At 42.5% G+C, this 21,783-nt stretch overlaps 1 protein-coding gene and 2 long non-coding RNA genes across 8 annotated transcripts in view; 2 read left to right on the top strand and 1 right to left on the bottom strand.

Moving 5' to 3' along the window:
• The window catches only part of LOC310706650, a 38,044-nt gene extending 33,307 nt beyond the window's left edge, over positions 1–4,737 (top strand). The window contains exon 3 of the long non-coding RNA XR_014526001.1: positions 3,946–4,737. This is a non-coding gene — a long non-coding RNA (uncharacterized lncRNA). The remainder of the gene's footprint in view (positions 1–3,945) is intronic.
• The window catches only part of RET (ret proto-oncogene), a 121,421-nt gene that overhangs the window by 96,365 nt on the left and 3,273 nt on the right, over positions 1–21,783 (bottom strand). For 2 of the 5 annotated variants that reach the window (XM_083502406.1, XM_083502409.1), the window contains exons 1-2: positions 15,643–15,790; positions 14,563–14,802 (exon numbers count right to left, since the gene is read on the bottom strand). The gene's annotated coding sequence lies outside the window, so the exon portion shown is untranslated. Of the gene's footprint in view, positions 1–14,562; positions 14,803–15,642; positions 15,926–17,005; positions 17,097–21,495; positions 21,629–21,783 lie in introns of those variants that run through there. The other 3 variants (XM_083502404.1, XM_083502407.1, XM_083502405.1) reach the window with 3 other exon arrangements.
• The window catches only part of LOC310706640, a 33,410-nt gene continuing 30,591 nt past the window's right edge, over positions 18,965–21,783 (top strand). For both annotated transcript variants that reach the window (XR_014525986.1, XR_014525987.1), the window contains exon 1: positions 18,965–19,165. This is a non-coding gene — a long non-coding RNA (uncharacterized lncRNA). The remainder of the gene's footprint in view (positions 19,166–21,783) is intronic.

Below are 21,783 nucleotides of genomic sequence, written 5' to 3'. Positions count from 1 at the left end.
ATCTCTATCAGGATAATAATGTAGGAAAGACAACACGCAGGCAAAATATGCCTCAAATCAATGGTTTGCGTAGAAATGTTTTACCCTCAATTGATCTTGTTCTTGAATCATATTTTTTTTGAAGAATGTCAACCCATAAATGAATCAATATGGGTGCCATCTAAAACTAAAGAACAATTGAATGAAACGAATGAAACTTCCGGGTTAGCCCTTCCGGCAATGGCGGATTTCCTCTGATTGGGAGGAATCCACTTCATGGAAATTAGGGTCTAGACCGCCACGGCGAGGCGGAGACCCATCAAGAACCACAGGCGGGAGAAGCCTGTGGACGTGGAATTAGACTGTTTAAACCTGCAGGAGAGAGAGTAAAGAAAGATAAATTTCCACCGTCTTGAAGCTGGGAACGGGTGTCAGAGACAGATGCTTTGAGGAAGTTCATTGTGAATACGTTTCTTTTTGACAGATAGTTAAAAAAGAGAAACATATTGATTCCAATGTTTCCTTTTGCACTTAAAAGGACCAAAATATCTGAAAAACGAAAGGAATTTTGTTGCTGGATCTGCTTTTAAAAAGACGGATACAAACAGAAATTGTTTCCTTTAGAGGGAGCTTGTGAAACTGTTGCCGGAGTCTATCTGGGGAATTCTACAGCTGTAGAGATTAAAGATCGTGGGAACCAGACTTGACCTTGAATAAGAATGTGCCCAGAAGAAGTTTTAGTGCTTGCTTTTTGCAAGACAAGCGCTTTACTGGAACAGCTACATGAGAAGGTGGATTTGATGACTGTTGCAGTTAGCAATTTTGGACAAACAGTGAATACTCATATAGAAATCACTCAGGAACCAACCCAGGAATTTGTTTTGACAGGGCAAGTTGTGCAGGAGACAAAGGAGGAGGTTGTTGCTGAACCTCAAGTAATAGAAATGGAGAGAGTCGCGGCCCTGCAGGAACATAAGCTGTTGTTTTTGACGACTGAATCTGGAGAAAGTCAGATTTGGAGAGATGGAGTACTGTTTGGTTTGGAGATGGGAAGTCGGATAGATCCCCCTATGCAGGGATGTTTTGACTTTTGGGATTTGGTTTTGGGCCAGGGGGAGTTTGGAGTTGTGGGGGCCCTTAATCTTGGAGGGACTTTGAAACATGCCTTCAAATGTCTTTTGGATTTCAGTGCTGACTATGGAGAATGGGCTGACCTGTCGAGAAGGGATAAAGATACTGTCAATTTGGAGTCTCCCCGAGATCTACCCCTCGCTGAGAAAGGAAGGAAATTAAGAATAAGATCAGCAGAAGACAAAGTAAAGTGCAGGTATAAACATGAAGAAGACCTGCAGAAGGGACATGGAAAAGACTTAAGAGCCTCGGATAGAAGGTCACCAGGTTGATGGACTAGATGGAAGGGATAGAAAGGACTGACAAAACCCGAGACCAGGAAGAAGAGACGATGGATGAAGATTGGAAGAAAGTTTAAAAATTCATTTAGAGAATTATTGTAAAATTAATGAGTGTTAGAAAAAATGTTGGAATGAAACTATTTGGCTTTAGTAGAAATGCTTTAAGGAATTATGTATAAATAAGTTTTAAGCTTTAGGGCTTTATATGGTAAGATAAGGTAATGGATTGTTAATGGGCCAAAGTGTAAAATCTAAGGTCAGATTGGGTTAAGGTAATTTATAGAACAAAAATTGAGAAAGATGGAAAGGATTTGCTGAAATAGCTAAATTGAATTAGAATACAAAAAAGGGAGGTGTGAGGAGGTCGATGAAACAAGTAAATGAAAGACAAAGACATGGAAATACTGGATGTGTTTTTAAATGTTTTTGGTTTTTAAATGGTTTTGTTTTGTCTGTTTTGTTTCTTTTTTATTGCTGTGCTGTATTGTTTTTTATTCTGCTTTTTATTTTTTTTATGTATTGTAACTCTTTATTGTCTTTCCCCCCTCTTTTTTGTAATTGTTAAACTTTTAATAAATATCATTTAAAACAAAAAATGAATGAAACAAATGAAAAGGCTTTTTAAAGTCATGGGGACCAATACATTTGGGCTGAGGCAGGGTTGGCTCACCCATGAGGCAAGGTGAGGAGACCTCCTCAGGCAACAGGCTCTACAGAGGCAGCAGATCTAGCCACCAATGAATGCACTGCTGCTGCCGTAGTGGCAACAATAGCTGCAGTGCACTCCTTGGTGATCAGACCTCTCCCTGCCCCCACAGTTCCACCTCTACAGTGGCCTCTTGGCCAATAGGAGGTACTGTGAGTCCCCTCCCACTCTTGTTCCCAATGTAGATCTTTATCCCCCCACCACTTGTTCCTGATGTAGCTATTCATTTACCCCTTCTTCCCTGGTGGGAGAGGGAGTGCCATTTTGTGGTTCGCCTCAGGTGCCAACAAGTCTTGAGCTCTAGACAAGGTCCTAGAATTTTTCATCCCAAAACTTTTTAAACTACCATAACCAGGGCCAGCCCAAGACATTTTGCTGCCTGAAAACACAATTTAGCAAAATAGCATGCCAGAGATTATACTGAGCTGAATAAGGCCTCAGGCCTAATGTTTATTTCAAGTTTGGGTTGCCCCCAGAAGAAATTTAAATGATGTGCAAAGCAAACTTAAGTGGGCTGGTGAAGTAGCAGATGACCCAAAGCTCTGCTGTCTTACACCAACCATGGTGGATGGCTTGGGTGTTTCTTGCCCATACAGTGGTACCTTGGTAACTTAATTCGTTCTGGAGGTCCATTCTTAACCTGAGACTGTTCTTAACCTGAGGTACCACTTTAGCTAATGGGGCCTCCCACTGCCACCACGCCGCCACCTCGCGATTTCTGTCATCCTGAAGCAAAGTTCTTAACCCGAGGTACTATTTCTGGGTTAGCGGAATCTGTAACCTGAAGCGTCTGTAACCCGAGGTACCACTGTTTTTCAACTTTCTCTCACCGTTGAGAGAGAGGAAATGGGGGAGCATCTGTGCTAGCCTCAGGCTAGAGTCGGTAAGGAACCCAATACGGGGGCCCATTGGAGGAATGAAGAGGCTTTGGATCCAGCAAATCCAAGGCTGCGTCTGCTTCCAGAACACCCCATTCCCAAGCCAAACCGTGGCTAGCACCAGCAAAAACACCGCAAGATCTATGCCATTGTAGCTTTCCATAGATGTAATGGGTGGGAAACTTGCCACAACATGCATTTACGCCGCCACAAAAAAATCACATCATCAGTGAAGGGGCTATCCACCCAATCCTCATGCCTAGCAGATCTGGGGTTCATGGTTGTGCTCATGGTTATGTAGTTATTTCCCTACAATTTATACCTCAAGACCACATTTTAAACAAGTCCTACAACAAAGCAACTTTCATGATGACAAGCAGTTTTGGATCTGGTCACAGTACTTGCATGGAGGGACCAGTAAGGGCCCCCATCTACACTGCCCTGAGAGCCACGAAAGAAAGAAAACAGAATAAAAGTGTGCTTAAAAGGGGGGGGGGGTGATTGCAGAAAATTCGGTGGAATTACTCAGGGAATCTAAACAGGGGATAGTTTTTAATGTTTCATTATTGGTTTGTCACAGGGGAGAGTTCCTCCCCCTACTCTGAGATATGAAGGCTGCGCTATCGATTAGGACTCATCATTGAATTTTGACAAACTCTTTGTCACACTGTAACTCGTTTTGTGATAAATAATATCTTGCTAAGGAAAGATGAGACAACAGTAATAGAACAGATGGGTTCAATCTTTTCAGCAGAGACTTGGAAAAAAGACAATGAAAGGAAATGTATTGTAGTAGAAGGGAAATCATTCTAGCGAGAAGAATTATTTTCATTCAAAATGTCCTTAGTAGTCAGGCTAACTGAGCATTTTAAAGTAATTCTCGCTGTCAGTAAACAGACAGTTTTAAGTATGCATACACTGAAATGATTCCATATGTGCAAATGAATAACTGCTATTTCCCACCCTTTAGGAGAGACAGCAAATATTTCGTGGGTCTCCGTCCACCTGGCTTGGCGCTACCAGCTCCACCATATTCCCCATGCAGCCAAGTTGCTCCTCTTCCCTCACTCCTACACCACAACACCTGCACAATTCCTTTGGTGTCTACTCACTGCAAGGAAACATTCGAAATCCATCCAATTTCCTTGAAAGCAGCCTATCCTTTTGACATTGCAAAGCCAAAGTCCCTCCTTGTCATCTCATCACAATCTTTGGAGTCTCTTCTTCACCCTCAGTAAATCAGAAGAACTTTAAGTGCTTCCAGACTGTTGTTATTCTGGGGTGGCGTTCAATCATATGCCAGCAAATTTGGGTTACGAATTTATGGTTTATTGCATGACTTTCCCAGAAGATGGGACTTTTTGCTTGAAGGAAAGTAATGAGGAAATTCAAGGAAAATAAAACCTGCTTTTCTGTGATGTCGTCTAGCCTCCCCAGATATAAACCAAGTGATTGCTCATTAAATAGCTGTCACCTTGTCTCTGCACAAACAAATCAGTATGAAATGTCATTAAACAGGCCATCTGGAGGTACCCTTTATGAGGTGATAGGGATTCCCAATTCTAACTTGTGTACATTGTTGAGAACCATAAGAGTATCATCTCAGGTTGTCCTTAAAATGTTATACTCTTTGAACTGAAGCATTGTAAAGAAATATTTTTAAAATTAGCACAATATTGTGAAATGGCAGCCCTCATTTATTTTATTTGTAAGAACAAAACCCATTGCTTAATTCTACAACAATGTAATGTGTCCCATCCCCGTCCCCGCAAAAAAAACCCCAGGAATGAAATCTGATATTTTTCTGTAGGCTGCTTTCTATAACTAATCACACTTGTATCTCACCCTTCCTCCAAGGAGCTCAGATAGCTTGTATGGGTTTCTTCCCCATTCTCACAAAAAGACTGTGAAGTAAGCTGGGCTGTAAGATAGTGACTGGCCCAAGGTCTGCCTATGAGCTTCATGGATGAATAAGGATTTGAAAATTCACACTAGTTCATTAAATGACCTGAGGACTCATTTATTTCTGCACTGTGAGTGCAGATCAATCAAATCATTGTACTTTTCTTTTTAAAAATTACACAAGTTGCCTTGTATGATGCTGTGTTTTAAACGCTGAAGCTGTTAATAGGTGCTTGCTAATTTTGATCACAGACTTCGCTGTGCAGCATGATAACTGCAGTGCAACATGCTGAGGAATTTCCTTACATTGCTGTAATGTACTCAGTTTTGTCTTAAATACCTTGCCAAAATAAATTTTCATTGGTTCATCCAATGCCAAAAAATTCCATTTATGAGCATTTGCTGTGGCTCATTAAAATGTTAATCCCTTTATTGTTATTGTATTGTCTCTAGGTTTTTGAGGCAGAACTAATAAACCTGACCTGAAACCTGTACAGTTAGATGTTTATGGAATAACAATCATATTTTGGCTCCCACAGCTTATGACCATAAGAAACATGCATTCATCCTGATCTAGCAAGAGGGATTGTCACTGTGTTCACCAGAACTCATGAAGACTAATTGCATAGGAAGCATTACTACCGCCAAACAGTTGCATGAGGTAGCTGTGAACAGAAAACACCACTAGCTCATTTAGGGATGAATACAGAGAGCATCCATATGATGAATCCTTGTGGGGATTCAAATGTGCATCCTTTGATAATCTAAAAAAAAAAAAACCCTAAGCATCACTTGGATTACATAAATGCACCACAAACTACCATTTTATAGACACACTCTGCTCATATACTTCATACTCACTACTAATAGCTATTTGAAATACATACTTGTTACTTCTCCAACATCTACACCAAGTCACATATGCTCTTTAATTATCATTAAGGAATCTTCCTCCTCTTTAACTCAATGCACATTACATACTGCTATTTACAGTGCTCTTTTCCCACTTTAAATGTCACCATCCTTTTCTCCAGCCCATATAGATTCGGATACAATCCCACAAGTATCTTTTTTGGGTTTGCCCACACACTGCCAAGTTTGCCTGCTCTTTTAACAAGAGGTTTTAAAATGTTGTTTTTGTTGCTAAGCTTTATTGTTTGTGGTATTTTATTACCGTTATATTTCATGTTAAACCCACCCTGGGATTATGAATTGATAAAGAGTGCGACAGAAATGGAATAAGTAAACAAATGAAATTTCCTTTAGCATTCCTTCTCTTTAGCACTGACACCACTGTGTTCTTCAGTGAAATTGATGCTGTCAGGTGAAAAAGGAGAGACATCCGTACTGGTCAAACTGACTAGGTTTCCTCACCGCACTTCTGTATGGGGGAAGAAGTTAAGGTGTGGAAAAGCCACTCACAAATATATTTGGCTCTATGGAAAGAATAGTGGGATGAGGACTAAAAATGTGCCAAGTGGGGCAGAGGCTTAAAATGTCTTTAAGTGACGTGTTGTTGTTGTTGTTGTTGTTGTTTTTTCTTAAACCACTTAGGTAACGAGCTCATTTTAAAAAAAACTTAGGTATTCCATGAGGTAATGTTACATGTAAATTTATGCCTCACCCAAGCAGTGCTGAGTACACTGTGACTGCTAAAAACAAATAACTCTGCAACCACAAGAGAGAAATCTCATTTTCTGCTTCTCTAGAGGCAGCGGCAGAGCAAGCCGATCGGGCACCTGGGGTGGTGCGCATGCCTTGTGCCCAGGGGTGGGGCCAGTCTGCCTGCCTCCTCCCAGTAAGCCACCCTACAGGTGGGGGGGTGGGCTGTTTGGGGCAGCACGGAGCCGGAGGGCGCCTAAGCCACTGCATCACTCCCAGGAGAGACGTGTGGCTCAGGCACACTGCAGGCCCCTCAGTAAATGCCACCTGGCATTTTGTCACCCCCCCTCAGTGGTGACACCCGGGGCAACCCACCCTCACCGCACCCCCTTCCTCTGCCCCTGTCTAGAGGGTTACAGAATTAAGGGCAAGATGAACTTGGTATAAGGCATACCAGATGAGATTTTGCCCTTGAGTCTTTACAGGCAGGTCCCATCTGCATTGTACATTTAAAGCAGTATCACACCACTCTAAAGAATCATGCCTTCCCCCAAAGAATCCAGTGAACCAAAGTTTGCTAAGAGTGCTGAGAGTTGTTGAGAGGCTCCCATTCCCCTCACAGAGCTACTATTTTCAGGGTTCTCTGTGAAGAATGAGGGATCATTAAGCCACTCTGCAATTTGTAGCTCTGTGAGGGGAATGTGCGTCTCATTACCAGGGCCAGCCCACCCACATGAGGCAAGGTGAGCCGACTGCCTCGGGCGGCAGGATGCACAGGGGCAGCAGATCCAGCCTCCAAGGAATACATACCATGGTATGAATTGGCCGTTTCCTCAGGAGGCCTGCTAATGCTAATGCTGCTGAGGCAAGGAAGAAGGGCTACCCCTATGCTATCCATATAATCAGTTATCAGTAATCAATATATTCAATATATATTCATATATGCTTACACATAATCAAGGCTTACAGTATTTTATAATCCATTTTGAATCAAAGGGAAGCTGTGCCTTAGCTAACTGCAAACTGCTTGGAACAGCAAAATTAGGAGCCGACCTTTCCCCTACAAACATCCGTGTACCCTGGACAAGGGGAAGACGTGAATCAGAGATACTGGTACAAAATCCCCTCAGATACAGGCTAAATTAATCCACAGAACAGGAAGAGCAAAACCACAAAATCTCCAAACTCCCTGTCCTGCTATAACTAGGGGAGAGGTTAGACAAAGCGTCACTGCAAGCATCGGAAAGCAGAACTAGAACTCCGTGCTTGACCAGGAGCTGGAAGCATGGCAAGAAGCTTGCTAATTGGCTGATTCTTGCTGACAATATCGTGAATCCCTCATGGTTGTCTCATGATCTATGATTTGCTGTGATTTGCTCAGGTATAAAGACCTCTGGATTTCTGTCAATCGGGGTCCCAGTTCCTTTTGGAAGAGATTCCAAACTGGGTCCTTATTGCCTGGCAATAAACCTCACCTTCTTATTCTCCATTACTGAGTCTGCCTGATCCTTATTTAGCACCAAGCGAGTACCCGCTTACGTTCACGTGCTTCATTGCCTCTACAGTGGCCTTTGGGTGAATAGAAAACACTGCTGCTGTCCTCCCACCAAACACACCGGTTGAGGGGGACCAGGGCAGCGCGACTTCAGCATGTGTACATGATGTCAGGCTGCTGCAGAATTTGAAAAAAAATATATTAATGGGGGGGGGCCCTCGCCCCTCCCCAATGGCATGCCTGCCTCCCAACCTTGTTGCAATGTAGATCTTTTTCCTCCTTGTTCCTGATGTAGATCTTCACTCTTGGCAGGAAGGGGGACACACAACATTTTGTGGTTCTCCTCAGGTTCCAAAATGTCTTGGGCTAGCCCTGCTCCTTAAAACTCTCAGCACCCTTAACAAAAACTACTTCAGTTTGTGGACATCAGAGTTTGGAATTGGGAAGGAACCTGGGGAGTGGGAATCCACAAGGAACAGAACTGGGGAAGGGGAATTGAGACCAAAGAACTTGATGCTCATTTGCTGTTCCCTACAACTAATCAAACACTGGAAGTGTGGATGGAGCTCTGGCTATGCTTTCTCTGCCATCCACCCCACTCAGGTCAGCAGCATTAAATGAGCCCTCCCTTTCTGAAGTGATTGTTGGGGAGAAAATGGGTTGGCCGCAGGGAAAGTGTGCCAAAGTGTGTTTCTGGCCCCACCCCATGTTTGGCATCAGCAGTGTCCACACAACTGCCATCCAGAGACACAGGCAAGTGCAACTAAAGTAACTGTGCCAAACCCAAACTCTAGGAACCTTTTAAGAAACCAGTAAACTTACATTGTTCTGCCAAGCCTATGACTGAGCAGACCACTATATATATTATTTTTACTGTAAAGGTTTTAAGGCCTTATTGCTGTTTTATTTTATTGATTTCCTAGTTTTTATTGGACTTAGTATTTATAGCCTTGACTGATATTTTAGGCATGTTTTTTATTGTTGTAAGCTGCCTTGAGAGTCTTAGCAGGCTAGTTAGTGGGGTAGATGTTCAAAACAATATATTTTAAATCCTAGTATAAAATAGAAGGTGTTTTGAGTGCAAACATATGAAGAGATACCTTGGTTGTCAAACTTAACCCGTTCCAGGAATCCGTTCGACTCCTGGAACCATTCGAAAACCAAGTCGCAGCTTCCTGCACTCAGTCGGAAGCCGTGGAAGCCATGTCGGACATTCAGCTTCCAAAAAACATTCACAAACTAGAACACTTCCGGGTTTGCGGTTTTCGGGAGCCAAGCCATTCAACAACCAAGGTACCACTGTAGAAGTAGACTTTGTTTGGACAAATATATTGATATCTGAAACAAGTTTATACAGCATATAGAAGGTTATTAGCAACTATGGATAATAATGTGACATATCTATTCAATCTATAGAAATGAATTTGACGTTACATAATGTAAAATAATTCTGTGAGGTAGGCTAGGCTAAGAGATGGTGACTGGCCCAAGGTCACCCAGAGAGCTTCATGACTGAGTGGGGATTCAAACCCTCGTCTCCCAGTCTCCAGTCCAACACTCTAACCGTTACACCACACTGGCTCTCATATCCCCTGACGGCAGTTTAGATCTAGTCCTTTTCAGTTACAGTAGGGTTGGAACCAGACTAAGTCAGCTGAATTTAGGTCACAAATTAGTCATGACCTAAGCTCTCAGTGATGTGGGCCACAATCCAGTTCAGTTAGCTTTCGTCACGCCAACAATTCCAAAGAGCTCCAATTTGGTGTTGAATTGTAACCAAAGCACAGAGCAATGAAGTGTGAAGAAATTAAGTGATGATTGCATATACAGTGGTACCTCTGGATGTGAATGGGATCCGTTCCGGAGCCCCGTTTGCATCCAGAAGCGAAAGCAACCCTCATCCGCACGTCTGTGCGTGCCGCGACTCGCCACTTCCGCGCATGCGCATGACGTCATTTTGACCATCTGCACATGCACAAGTGGCGAAACCCGGAAATAACATGCTCCGTTACTTCCGGGTCACTGCAGCATGCAACCCAAAAATACTTATCCCGAAGCTCCTTCAACCCGAGGTATGACTGTACATGAAATGGCTGTGGTTTTTTTCCCTTTACAGAAATAGGAATTCAGTCTAACTAATGGGTAAAATCCACGAGGAACAGAGCTAACATTAATATTATTTATGTCCACGAACATAAAGTTCATAAAGGAAAGATAACACCTTCTGGAATAAAATTTAATTTTGATACTATAGGAATTTGTATAAAAATATCAGACTGAGGACTTATAGGGGACTAACCTGTAAGTTAACACGCAGTGGTTTCTATTATTTCTTGAAGCTGATTTACATTCTTCACCATATGTTTCAAAAACTTAATCAATAAAAGATTAGACTGCCTTTAAAAAATCCACAGCCATGCTAAAAGGCACCCGTTAAAATATATGGTGCTCTGATGATTAAAAACAAAGAGAGAATACTTGTCTGCAACCAGGTCATATCTTAGTCTTAAGAGGAAAAGAAGAAGATGACTAGCAAGGCCTTATTTGTGTGGTTCTTTTTTTTTTTTTTTTGAAGATAACAGACCCAAATCCAAAACAGACCTACACTTCATTAAAGCCCATTGAAACAAATGGGTTTAAGTAAGCATAACTTTGTGTTGGTTTTAGACAATAACATTCCTATATGTGTGTACACACACACCATAATCTCCAACTGCCCCCAACATGCTAGGACCATCACTAAAACCCTTAGGGCACCACGGCTTCTCACTACATTATACACAGTCCAGAATTCCGCAAGTGGTGAAAGGATGTGGGGAAGGGCAGGCTGTGAAGGAGGACCCGTAGGGAGGGGAGGGGCGCCAGCTGCTGCCGCTGTACTCCTGCACTCTGCCAGCCAGTACTGCTTAATGCATCCAGCTACAGTGATTGCGGCAGCAGGAGCAGCCTAAGGGGGCGTGGCTTGTGCAGGAACACAGATGCCCTCCGCCAGTAATAGCTGCAGACCATAGAAACTATTATGCTTATTGCAGAAGTGCCGCCTTGAAAACATCCAGCACAGGCGCCTCTTCTGATGCCCAAGGTAGGCAGTGTCAGATATTTAGTCAAACCAACAATTCATGTTTTGCTAGATAAGGGGTCAGCAAACTTTTTCAGCAGGGGGCTGGTCCACTGTCCCTCAGACCTTGTGGGGAGCCGGACTATATTTTGAAGGGGGGAAAATGAACGAATTCCTATGCCCCACAAATAACCCAGAGATGCATTTTAAATAAAAGGACACATTCTACTCATGTAAAAACATGCTGATTCCTGGACCGTCCGTGGGCCAGATTTAGAAGGCCATTGGGCCGGATCTGGCCCCCGGGCCTTAGTTTGCCTACCCATGTGCTAGATAATCCCATGATTATCTATATATTCTCCTACTTCCCTGGGCACAAACTCTGCCTCTTTTTCGTCACTTTCCACCAAGCCAGAAATGTGAGACTATCTACTGAGTCTGAGCTAAATGCTCAGATTGCATTTTAAGCTAGACTTAAGTATGTCTTTATAACTGAATTACCATTTTAAGCCTGCCTGAACAAAGCTGCTGTGTCTGTAACTCTTCAACAAGTGTTCTGAGTGAATAAATGTTATTTTTATCTTTTACAAGACTCTGTGATTATTGTTTTAAGGGGGCAAAAAGGGGAAAATACCAAGATAATTCAGCCTGCCTTAAAACTTTTTTGATTAGGTAAAGGGAAAGGGACCCCTGACCATTAGGTCCGGTCGTGGCCGACTCTGGGGTTGCGACGCTCATCTCGCTTTACTGGCCGAGGGAGCCGGCGTACAGCTTCCGGGTCATGTGGCCAGCATGACTAAGCCACTTCTGGCAAACCAGAGCAGCACACGGAACGGTACCTACTGGTATTTATCTACTTGCACTTTGACATGCTTTCGAACTGCTAGGTTGGCAGGAGCAGGGACCAAGCAACAGGAGGTCACCCCGTCGCGGGGATTCGAACCACCGACCTTCTGTTCGGCAAGCCCTAGGCTCTGCGGTTTAACCCACAGTGCCACCCGCGTCCTTAAAACTTTTTTGATTACTTAAACTAAAAGGCTAAGACTAGCCTATCTAAGCTTACCTTTTAAGCTGCAAAGGGATGGCACTCTGCTGAACTCACAAACGAGAGGAAGGAAGGAAGGATAGTGTCTAATAAATATACCCTCACCTAGCATCTATTCACATTCCAACAGGCTGAAGCAAGCCTCACAGTTTAACGTATATCATCTAAGGCTTCAGCATATAACCAAGACAATTGCCTGTAATGGCATTGTTACATACTCCTCTTGGTAACAGTGTTGGGGCAGCTCAGCCAACCCTGCTCTTTTCCCATATTTTCCGCAGCAGTGTGCATATATATAAACTGATCTCTGTACATGCAGATATATTAGCCATGTCCCTCTAGACATAAAAGCTGTGCCCTGCATAAATGGACTTCCTCCAAAGCTGCCAACATTGTCACATGCTCATTGTGATGACACCACTAGTCATGCTTTGTGAGGCATCTCAGCAAGTTCTGGATGTTTTCAGACTCACTTGCTGTTTGCCAGGCATGTGGGAAATCTTCCAGTTTTGATGCTTCTGTGCTGTTAAAACTCTGTATTTGGTCAGGGACTGTCTGTATTGGGCTTACTTCTCAGCCCATTTCCACATCAGTTTGGTGCAGCAGTGGCGTAGCATGGGTTGTCAGCACCCGGGGCAAGGCAAGTAATTTGCGCCCCCTAACCCGTGGATTTGCGCCACCTAACCCGTGGATTTGCGCCTCCTAACCCTAACCCCCAGATGTTGCGCCCGGTGCGGCCGGGCCCCCCCTGCACCCCCCACACTACGCCACTGTGGTGCAGAGTTCTCATTGCCCATTTCCCCTCCCTTTCTGAGTCTTTATATGAAAACAATCCCTGCAGTTTGATAACACAGTATTTGGCTTGGGTGAAAAATTGCTTCAGCATAAAGCAGGCATTAGCCAGGCCAAGAAATCAATTCAGCAGTGAGGATTTTTATTATTCAATCATGTAAGTAATTAAAACCATTGATTGATGGTATGGCAACACAGCTGACACTCTCTCACTCATGCCCCAGCAAAATGGTTTGCACCCCCTATTCTCATCTGCGAAACAGCACACAGGTCCACTGATAATATTTCCCTAACTTATACTGTACACATCTGCAACTCTCAGCAAAAACATGAGACCCAATCACTCAAGAAGCCATCTTATCAGGGATATATACACCTGTAAATAAATGTACCCCTACTGTGGAATTGCCATCAAATCATTTGAAACTGGGGAATTGTACATACTACTTTGGATAAAATATTGTATAAAATGCTTTGGTGCAATATACACCAAGCTAACACACTACTGCATGTTGCAGACAAAAATAAGGAAATTTCCCCAATTCTACTGCCTTAATGTCATCCACCACCACCCCTATATTTTGCTGAAAGCTGCCTTGGTTTTTGTTCTGCCATAGCCCATCATGGCTTGCTTTATAAGCAAAGAGCATGCATTTCAGTCAAAGACAAACCAGCAAAACATAACAGTCCTACAACAGGGCATCAACAGTTAAGAAAAAACCTCAAGAGCTACAGCATATGAGCTCTCAGCTTATACCAGGATTGGGGATCCTCTGGCCCTTCAGATGCTATTAGAATTTCCATCACCTTGAACCATGCTAGCTAAGGCTGATAGTAGCTGGGAGTTCCCCATGCTTGGCTAGATCAGGGGAAGAAGCTAAAAACTGAAGACCAGAAACTCATGCCTACATCATTTTTGAAAAGCACCCCCCCCCAAAATGATGATAATAAATTGCCAGGGATACATCAGAATAATTAAGTGGGGCAGCTGAACCTTATGCTGGATCTATTAACTGTACCGTGGTACCTCGGGTTAATTACTTAATTCGTTCCAGAGGTCTGTTCTTAACCTGAAACTTTTCTTAACCTGAAGCACCACTTTAGCTAATGGGGCCTCCTGCTGCTGTTCTCATCCTGAAGCAAAGTTCTTAACCTGAAGCACTATTTCTGGGTTAGCAGAGTCTGTAACCTGAAGCGTATGTAACCTGAAGCGTATGTAACCCAAGGTCCCTCTGTACTTATTGGTTTCATAAAATGTGTAGGTCCCTGCTCCCAAAAAAGGTTCTATTCTGCAAGCATAAATATTGCAAAATATTGAGAAAGCCCTAATATCATTCCATCTATTGATACTTGGCTACCAGAGTAGACCCAGGTAGAAATGAATAAAGCCAACAAAAAAGTACTGGAAGGTTAATGTTTTGGTACTATAATTACCCCAATTGTTTAGTCAAGCTATGCGTATTATCTATGGTGTAGCTGTCTCTTATTTCTTTCCCTAGACTGCAGCAATACAACCTTGCAGCATGGAAACAATTGCTGTGCTGTGAGCATCACTACTGTATCTACCTTCTGTGTTTCTGTAGCACTGTACCAGTCAGTATGATAATACAACAAGTCAGACTTGGATCCGAAACAAAAGAATTCCCGTGAACAGATGCTGGATATCAATGGAGTTTGGGTTGTGTCTTTTTACCTGAGTTTAAGCCAAGACGTATAAATCATCATTGCAGCTTTTTCGTTCCATTTCTTCTACTTCTTCCTGGCAATGCACTTAGACATGCAAAGTCTTAAAATGACGACATCTTCCTCTCCTGTGCGTTGACTTCAAGTAATTAAAGCTATAATAGGTCTCTCTGTGAGTTGTCAGCTTTTCAGGCAAGGCTTCCTCAAAAACTGGTGGTGGGGGTGGGGTCTGAGCATATATAAAGGGGGGCTGGGGAGGGGGAGAGAGAGGTTATATCAGGCCTGTTTTAATATAATGAAAGGGAGTGGCATATTTCCAGATATAGTAACTAAAACCAATACAGAAAGAGAGGTTTTAGTTTGTTCTCAGAGGACAGCATCAAGATAACATTTCTAATTTGAATGTTTTGCTCTGTTTTAGGCCCCTTCTGTTCTCCTCTTTCCCAACCTCAGAGCCAAACATATTTTTCCACATATGGAAATGTAGCAGACTCAGAGCCTCACTGGTCCCCATTATTGAAATACCCAATAGTCACTGAAAGTTGAGAAAGAGATTATAGATATCGGGGTTTATGCTTTATTTGAACCTTTCATATGCAGCTGTAGAAAGCAGATCCAGCTGAGCCCAAGGGTGATGTGTTCTTCTGCAATGACTATTCCAAAATATCTGCTAAGGAATGCAAAATCATAATCCCAGCAAGCACTGGGACTGGGGGCTAGAGAGACTGGGGGCTAGAGCAAGCACTGGGACTGCTTCCTCTTCTGAGAAGATCCCATCCACCTTAGGCTTTGGGATCCAGCAGATCCTGGCACTGTGCTGGCATATGGCATGTTTCTGTACATATTTGGTGTGCTCCTGGGAGCATATGTAGGGACAGACTACCAGGACTTCATTTGAGTAGCAGTTATCATAAGATGCCCATTGGTTTACTTGACCTTGCAAACATGGGACATAAAACCATATCCACTCTTCTTTGTGCTATGTTTCATGAAATACAATTTTTAAAAATAGCATCATATGATCCTCAGCATTAATGCAATGCATTGTGGGAATTATTTTGGGAAACCTACTCAATTGAAACCAATTTACCTGCCAATGATTCTCCATCAAGAGGAATTTTCATATGAAACTATTATTCATCATGTTTGCCCAGGAGAACAGGCAGCCCTTATCCCAACTTTTCAAGGTTATTTTCAGAAGTCTGTGTCCTGCTGGCTGTACTTCCACCACCCACCACCTAAACACACCAAAAAGAAAAACAAGAAATAGCTCCTCTTTTTGTCAAAAGAAAAGAAAAATGCTGTTTTCCTTCCCAGAAACTTTTCCCACAGCACATACAGCCAGGCTGTCCAGTACCAGTGAATTCTCTCAATTTACAGTCTGTTTAAAAACCAACTGCTTCTATCACCTGAGAATAGAATCTATGCAAATCTGTACAGTCAAATCTTTGCAAATCTATAGAGTGGAATCTTCAGTCAAAGACCCAATAATGCTCGATATATGTAAGCCAGTCAGCCTAGGTTGTGAGTTTGACTAAAGTAAAAGGCAATGGTCACATTGCTGTGATTTTATTACTCCTCCTGTTCCTCACTAATGGCATCTGATTGGATTTGGGAAGAGTCAGTGGCAGCTACAGCTGCCAACTTTCTACAAAGCACTGTAGCTGTCTCTTTGGCAGACATCAGGAGGTGTTAATGTTTATTTCCAAGCTGTGGAGCTTCACCTGCTGATTTCCTCCCATCAAAAAGCTGTTAAAGGCATAGAGCAGGCCAGGCAGCTGGAAGGAATAGGAAAATACCTCCACTGATGGATTCAGCTGGCTGGTGGGGGCAGGAAAGAGTCTATGCCCTACATCTTCAACTCAAAAGCAAAGAAACAAACAATTGTGTCACAATAAAACATTAGGTGCACTGTAGCTTGCCTTGCAGGTCTTAATTTGCCTCCTTCACTCAGCTTTTACAAGAAGAGAAATTACCTTTGAACGGGGGAATCACATTTGTGATTGTACAAACCTAGTAGCGCGTGGAAAAACAAACCACACGCTCCTGCTTCCTCCTGTTCTCAGCACAAAGTGTTGTAGATGGCATAAATACCCAAGCGGACAAAAAAACCCCTTGTTTTACAACACACATATGTGGATTTTTATCTGGCCTCCAACACATACACATCCCAGCAGGTTTACAAACCTCGGCCCCCTCCAATGCAATCAATAAAGAGAGATCAGCAGTATTAACACTAACAAAAGATTTAAAATACACAGAGATTAAAAAGAGCCTCAATTAAAATTTTATTCCATCAAGGATTAAAAAGAGTTCATTAAAAGGCCTGGGAGAATTAAATGGGGTTTGTCTAATAGAAAGGTTAAAAGGTACGGAAATCTTCCTGGGGAGAACATTCTGCAAGAGGGTTACCACCCCTAATAAGAATCTCTTCTTGTGTTGCCCTTGCTCACCTCAAATGGTGAAGGATCCCAGATGGGGGCGTCCAAAGTTGATCTGAATGTATAGGGAGAGCGAATTCATCATTTCTCCCCAGCATCTGAACTGTAATGTAATCAAGGCAATTTCCCAGACTATTAAAACATTGCACAAAATAAGGACTTGAGAAATCAGTATACATTGCTGTATCTACACACATATCATATTATATCATATTATATCATATTATATTATATTATATTATATTATATTATATTATATTATATTATATTATATTATATTATATTATATTATTATATTATATTCAGAGGACACACCACACCAGGAATGCAGCGCAACCCATTTTGACTTTCCCTTCATTTTATTGGCCCTGCACCTTTAACAGAAACCTAACAGAAGTTAAACAGGTCAAAGTGGGTTTGCTATTTCCTTGGCATGGAGATATGAGTGATGCTGAAAACTCCACGTGCTAAATTTAAAAACACAGAATCAGGATCACTGAATGAACATGGGGTGGAATCCTGACCCCTTTGGTGGGACCCAGTGGTCTGATGTAGAAAATTTCTCCACAAACAAAAAAAAAGTGATAAAATTCTACCACTTTAATGGAGGGTAAGGTCTGCTACAGGACATGTCAGGTGAGATTTTACCCAAGGACTGCCTGGCTCACAGTTCAAACTTGGCCATTATGTTACACCAGCTTTCCCTTGATCATTTCCAGAAGGTTAAAGAATCCAGCTACACTGTCTCAGAAGATGTACAGCCACGCTTGACATCTGGCTGGCATCAAGGGCCCCAGGCCCACATAAAGATCATTAGGGGATTAAAATTTCTTCTTCTTCTTCTTCTTCCCTTTTGTAAAACACATGAACTGGGCAGGTTGATTTTCTTAATTAGGAATTATTTTAATGTCTTTTTTGCATTTTGTACAAGTTTGCAGTTAGGACTTTGAGCTTTGCAATATATCTGTTAAAGTTCAAAGCCTCTGTGCTAAAAGAACATTAATAAATCCGAGAAGTGGTGGCTCTTTCCTTCGACAGGTAATTTATTCAGATTCACTGACATTTGTGCTGCTTTTATATATATAAAAAACCCAGATTAACCTGCAGAAGGAGCATTATGTTTGCTCAGAAGATTATGTGGCCGGAAACCTATTGCACACCCACAAGTTGCTCTCAGTTAAGGGAGCATGGGTAATGTCAGCATACCATATCGCATAAAACCACCTTGGAAGGATTTGATCCAGTGTGTCAACATGACATTATCTTAAAAAGTCAAGGGAACTTCCTGGCACAACTAAAACCTGTGTTATAGGCATCCTCAGCCCTCACTAGCAATGCTGCAAGATTGTTTAGATAGGTTCAAGGGTACATGTAAATATTAGCCATCTCCACAACCCAAACCCTGGTGGGGAGGGCTACTCACATATTTCAAATTTGCATGTAAAAATGTTGCAGTGCATGTCTTACAATTTTATATTCAAGTTTTATATTGTAAGCAGCATGAATGTTTATCTTTCATGGACTGTATGCTCAACAGATGAAGTCTGGGTGAGAAGAGTAGGTCATCACACACACCCAAGCAGGGATCTGCATGGGGATCGACGTCTTGCATTGGGAAAGAGGGTGGGGCTGAAGGGTGTTTGGGACATTGTGCACGGTGGGTGTGGGGAAGGTTTCCACACAACTGAGGAATGGATTTTGCCCTTCCCCATGAAAGTAACCTTGTGAAACCAATACTTTTGATGAAATGACGGAAATTAAATCACTTCACAAAATCATTATTTCACTCACTGGTTTAATAAAATGGCTAAATTGTTCAGTCATTTGGGGGAAATGACTGACATCGTGAGCATATTAATACACTCTGTTTCACTGCATCAGCAGCTTCACCTGGAGTGGCAAGCCAGAGTCCTGGGCCCAAGCGTTGTCAGGGCAACGACAGACTGTTATTGAAAGAAGAGATCCAAACTGGTCAGTTGGTTCCAGGGAATCAGTGGGAAGGCCTGGTCTTAAGTTACCAGTGAGTTTCTGATGTTTATTTAAAGGGCTATTTGAAAACCAGTTATCAAATGACCAAGTGCGACTGTGGAACTTGCAACCGTGGCCAACCAAAGGGACTGGATCAGCCAACATTAACAGAAAATGTTCCCCAATTCCTGTGTGAAGTATGAGGTATGAATCTATCTCAGTAGGATTTAAATCATATGTAATTGTGCCATTTTGTGACAGCAGTAGCCTTGGCCTGTTGTAGCAAAACACACATGCACTTCATTAATGTTTTCTTTTCATTCTCCATTATGCTAAAACAAAATTGGGGTAGTGTTGTTTTTAAACTCACCCTCACCACATACAACTGTCACCCATGGATGGATCTAACAATAAAACTGAAAAGAGCAGCCAGAGGTCCTCTAAAACCCTCCTCTGTCCTCTCTGGTTCTGCCTTGCTTTCTCTCTGAGGCATATGGCATCTGAACTTGCCCTCCATCTGAATGAAGCAAAGCAGGAACCAATCCGTCCATTACACAAACAGACAGTTCACAGAGGACAAGATCTATACTGACAAACAAACAAAAAAAGTTCCGTGATTGATAAATGGACATGGGGGGAAGTGGAGGGGAATACAGGACAGAAAGAATAAGTTTTGCTCTAAGGACCATCAATTTTGTACTGTTATTATTCTGCTGGAAGTATACTCCCCCCCCCCAGCTCTCTGTTCAAGCCCAGTGGTTTTACCAGTCTGCTCCTGCCATTGCTGGGTGCAGAGGAGAGTTCAACATTTACTGAAATGTAGAATGAAAGCAAAATGCTCACCTTTGGGAGCAAGTATACAAGCCTGCCCCTTGTGGCTCATTTGCACAACCGAGTTGTGCAGAGTTGTTAGGATAGCCTGATTCTGCTCACAGAGCTACAGTTCCCAGAGCTCCCCTGAATGAGGGGGGATTGTTAAATCACTCTGAGAATTGTAGCTCTGCGGGGGGAATAAGGGCCTCCTAACAAGTCCCATGCCCCACCATAGGATCAATTGGGGGAGGGCCATAGCTTAATGGCAGGGCATCTACTTTGTCCCCAGCATCTCGAAGGAAGGCTGGGAGAGAGTCCTGCCTGAAGATCTGGAAAGGCAATGCTGGCTAAATGGACCAATGACTCAGTATAAGGTAGCTTCCCATATTCCTACGAACTAGACCTTTAAGCAGGAAGATGAACAGCACAGCCTAAGAAGAGCTCATGGAAGAGACAAGGAAACCGTAGACCTAAGTGCTTGACTAGATTCATTTCTGCCCACAAGCTACATCCAGTTTATACTGATTGACCAACTGCAGTGACCTTTTTAAAATTCATGGTTAACATTTGCACTTTTATATACGAGGACAAGGAAAGCACACTTGGCTGCTTCCAACAAATGCTTCTGCATTATTTGAATTTGAAAGAAGCACATTAGGTAGAATAAACGATGCATGGTTTGAGGGTTCCTATATATTAACAGAAAACATATTCTGTTTCAACTGAATATACACAATGGAGTGAGAATTTGCACTTGGTTTTGACTGCAAAGATACTTTTTAAGATTTCACCAGACGGCATATGTTTTCATGTGAGATTTGAAGTTGGCATGGTCAGTTTAGCTAGGAGTACAATAAAAAAAAATACATGCAGCAGCATCCTATGCAACAGTAGGATGCAACCTGAGGGGTTCAGCACATGATCCTGCCTTTCCTGGGGAGACCAAGTGGAATGGAAGTGTTGGACAGCACTTCCGGAAGGCAAGCTGCCCTCTACCCACCTTTCCCTCCGGAAGAAAAATAAGGTTCCCCACATCTGCTATTCATGATTACTTAGAAAATAAATCTGAGTTCAACAGGGCTTACACAGGGTTGCAGCCTTGGTATAGTTGTAACTGCAGTTTAAATCTTTATTTAAACTGTTCTCTTGTCAATCAATGACCAACCAGTCATTGAAACAGTAAAATATTTTCTCATCGGCTGGGGTAAAAACCATCTTGCTAAAGCTAAGCAGGTCTGGGACTGGTCTGGGAAACTCAGCGTATGCTCCCTTGAGTGCTAAGATGGAAAGAAAGGCTGGATATTAATGTAATGAATATGGTAAAAGCTAGCAACTTAATTTCAAAGGTGCCCAAGGCAACTTTTAAGTACTGTAACTCTCCTATTGGTTTCTTTCCCTGATAATCTCCAAATATTTCCATAAGGGCAACTTTGTTGGTCTTTTTTTCCTGAAAAATAATCTTCGGGTACCTTAAAGACTAACACACTCATTATGGCATAAGGAGGTGGATGTCAAAGATTTCTAAGGGTCCAGTGAAAAGCAATTGCTCAGTTTAGCAGTCATTGCCTTCCTTTCGTTACGACAGTTTTGGAAGATAATCAGCTTCCTGCTGCTGAAGGCAGGAATTTGAAAGTATGCTTTTTGTTCTGCATCAATCAAGATGGGGCATCATCATAAAGGAATATATGCACTAAGCAAAAATAGCGACCATTGAAACTCACCAACCATTAAGTCCATGGAAAGTTGGCCACAGTCCTCTTTCCACCTGGAGCCTCTCCTTCGCCAAATCCAAGGGATGCTGCCAGTTTTGTGCCTCAGCCCTCAACCTGTCTTTGCATCTCTCTCCTAGCCCACCTATGCAGAACATGGAAGAGTGAGGCCTTTGCATTTGTGCATTCAGTTTGGAAGCTCCCCACTGAAACTTGGCAAGACCACCATTTTGACTGCTTAGAGTAGGCTGTGTTTATAGGAAGCTAAGTGCTTTGTTTATTCCTGTTCCAATACAGGGG

The sequence above is a fragment of the Podarcis liolepis genome (assembly GCF_965112155.1).
Source record: "Podarcis liolepis genome assembly, chromosome: 5".
Lineage (NCBI taxonomy): Eukaryota > Metazoa > Chordata > Lepidosauria > Squamata > Lacertidae > Podarcis > Podarcis liolepis.
This window is presented reverse-complemented; position numbering and strand designations above follow the sequence as displayed.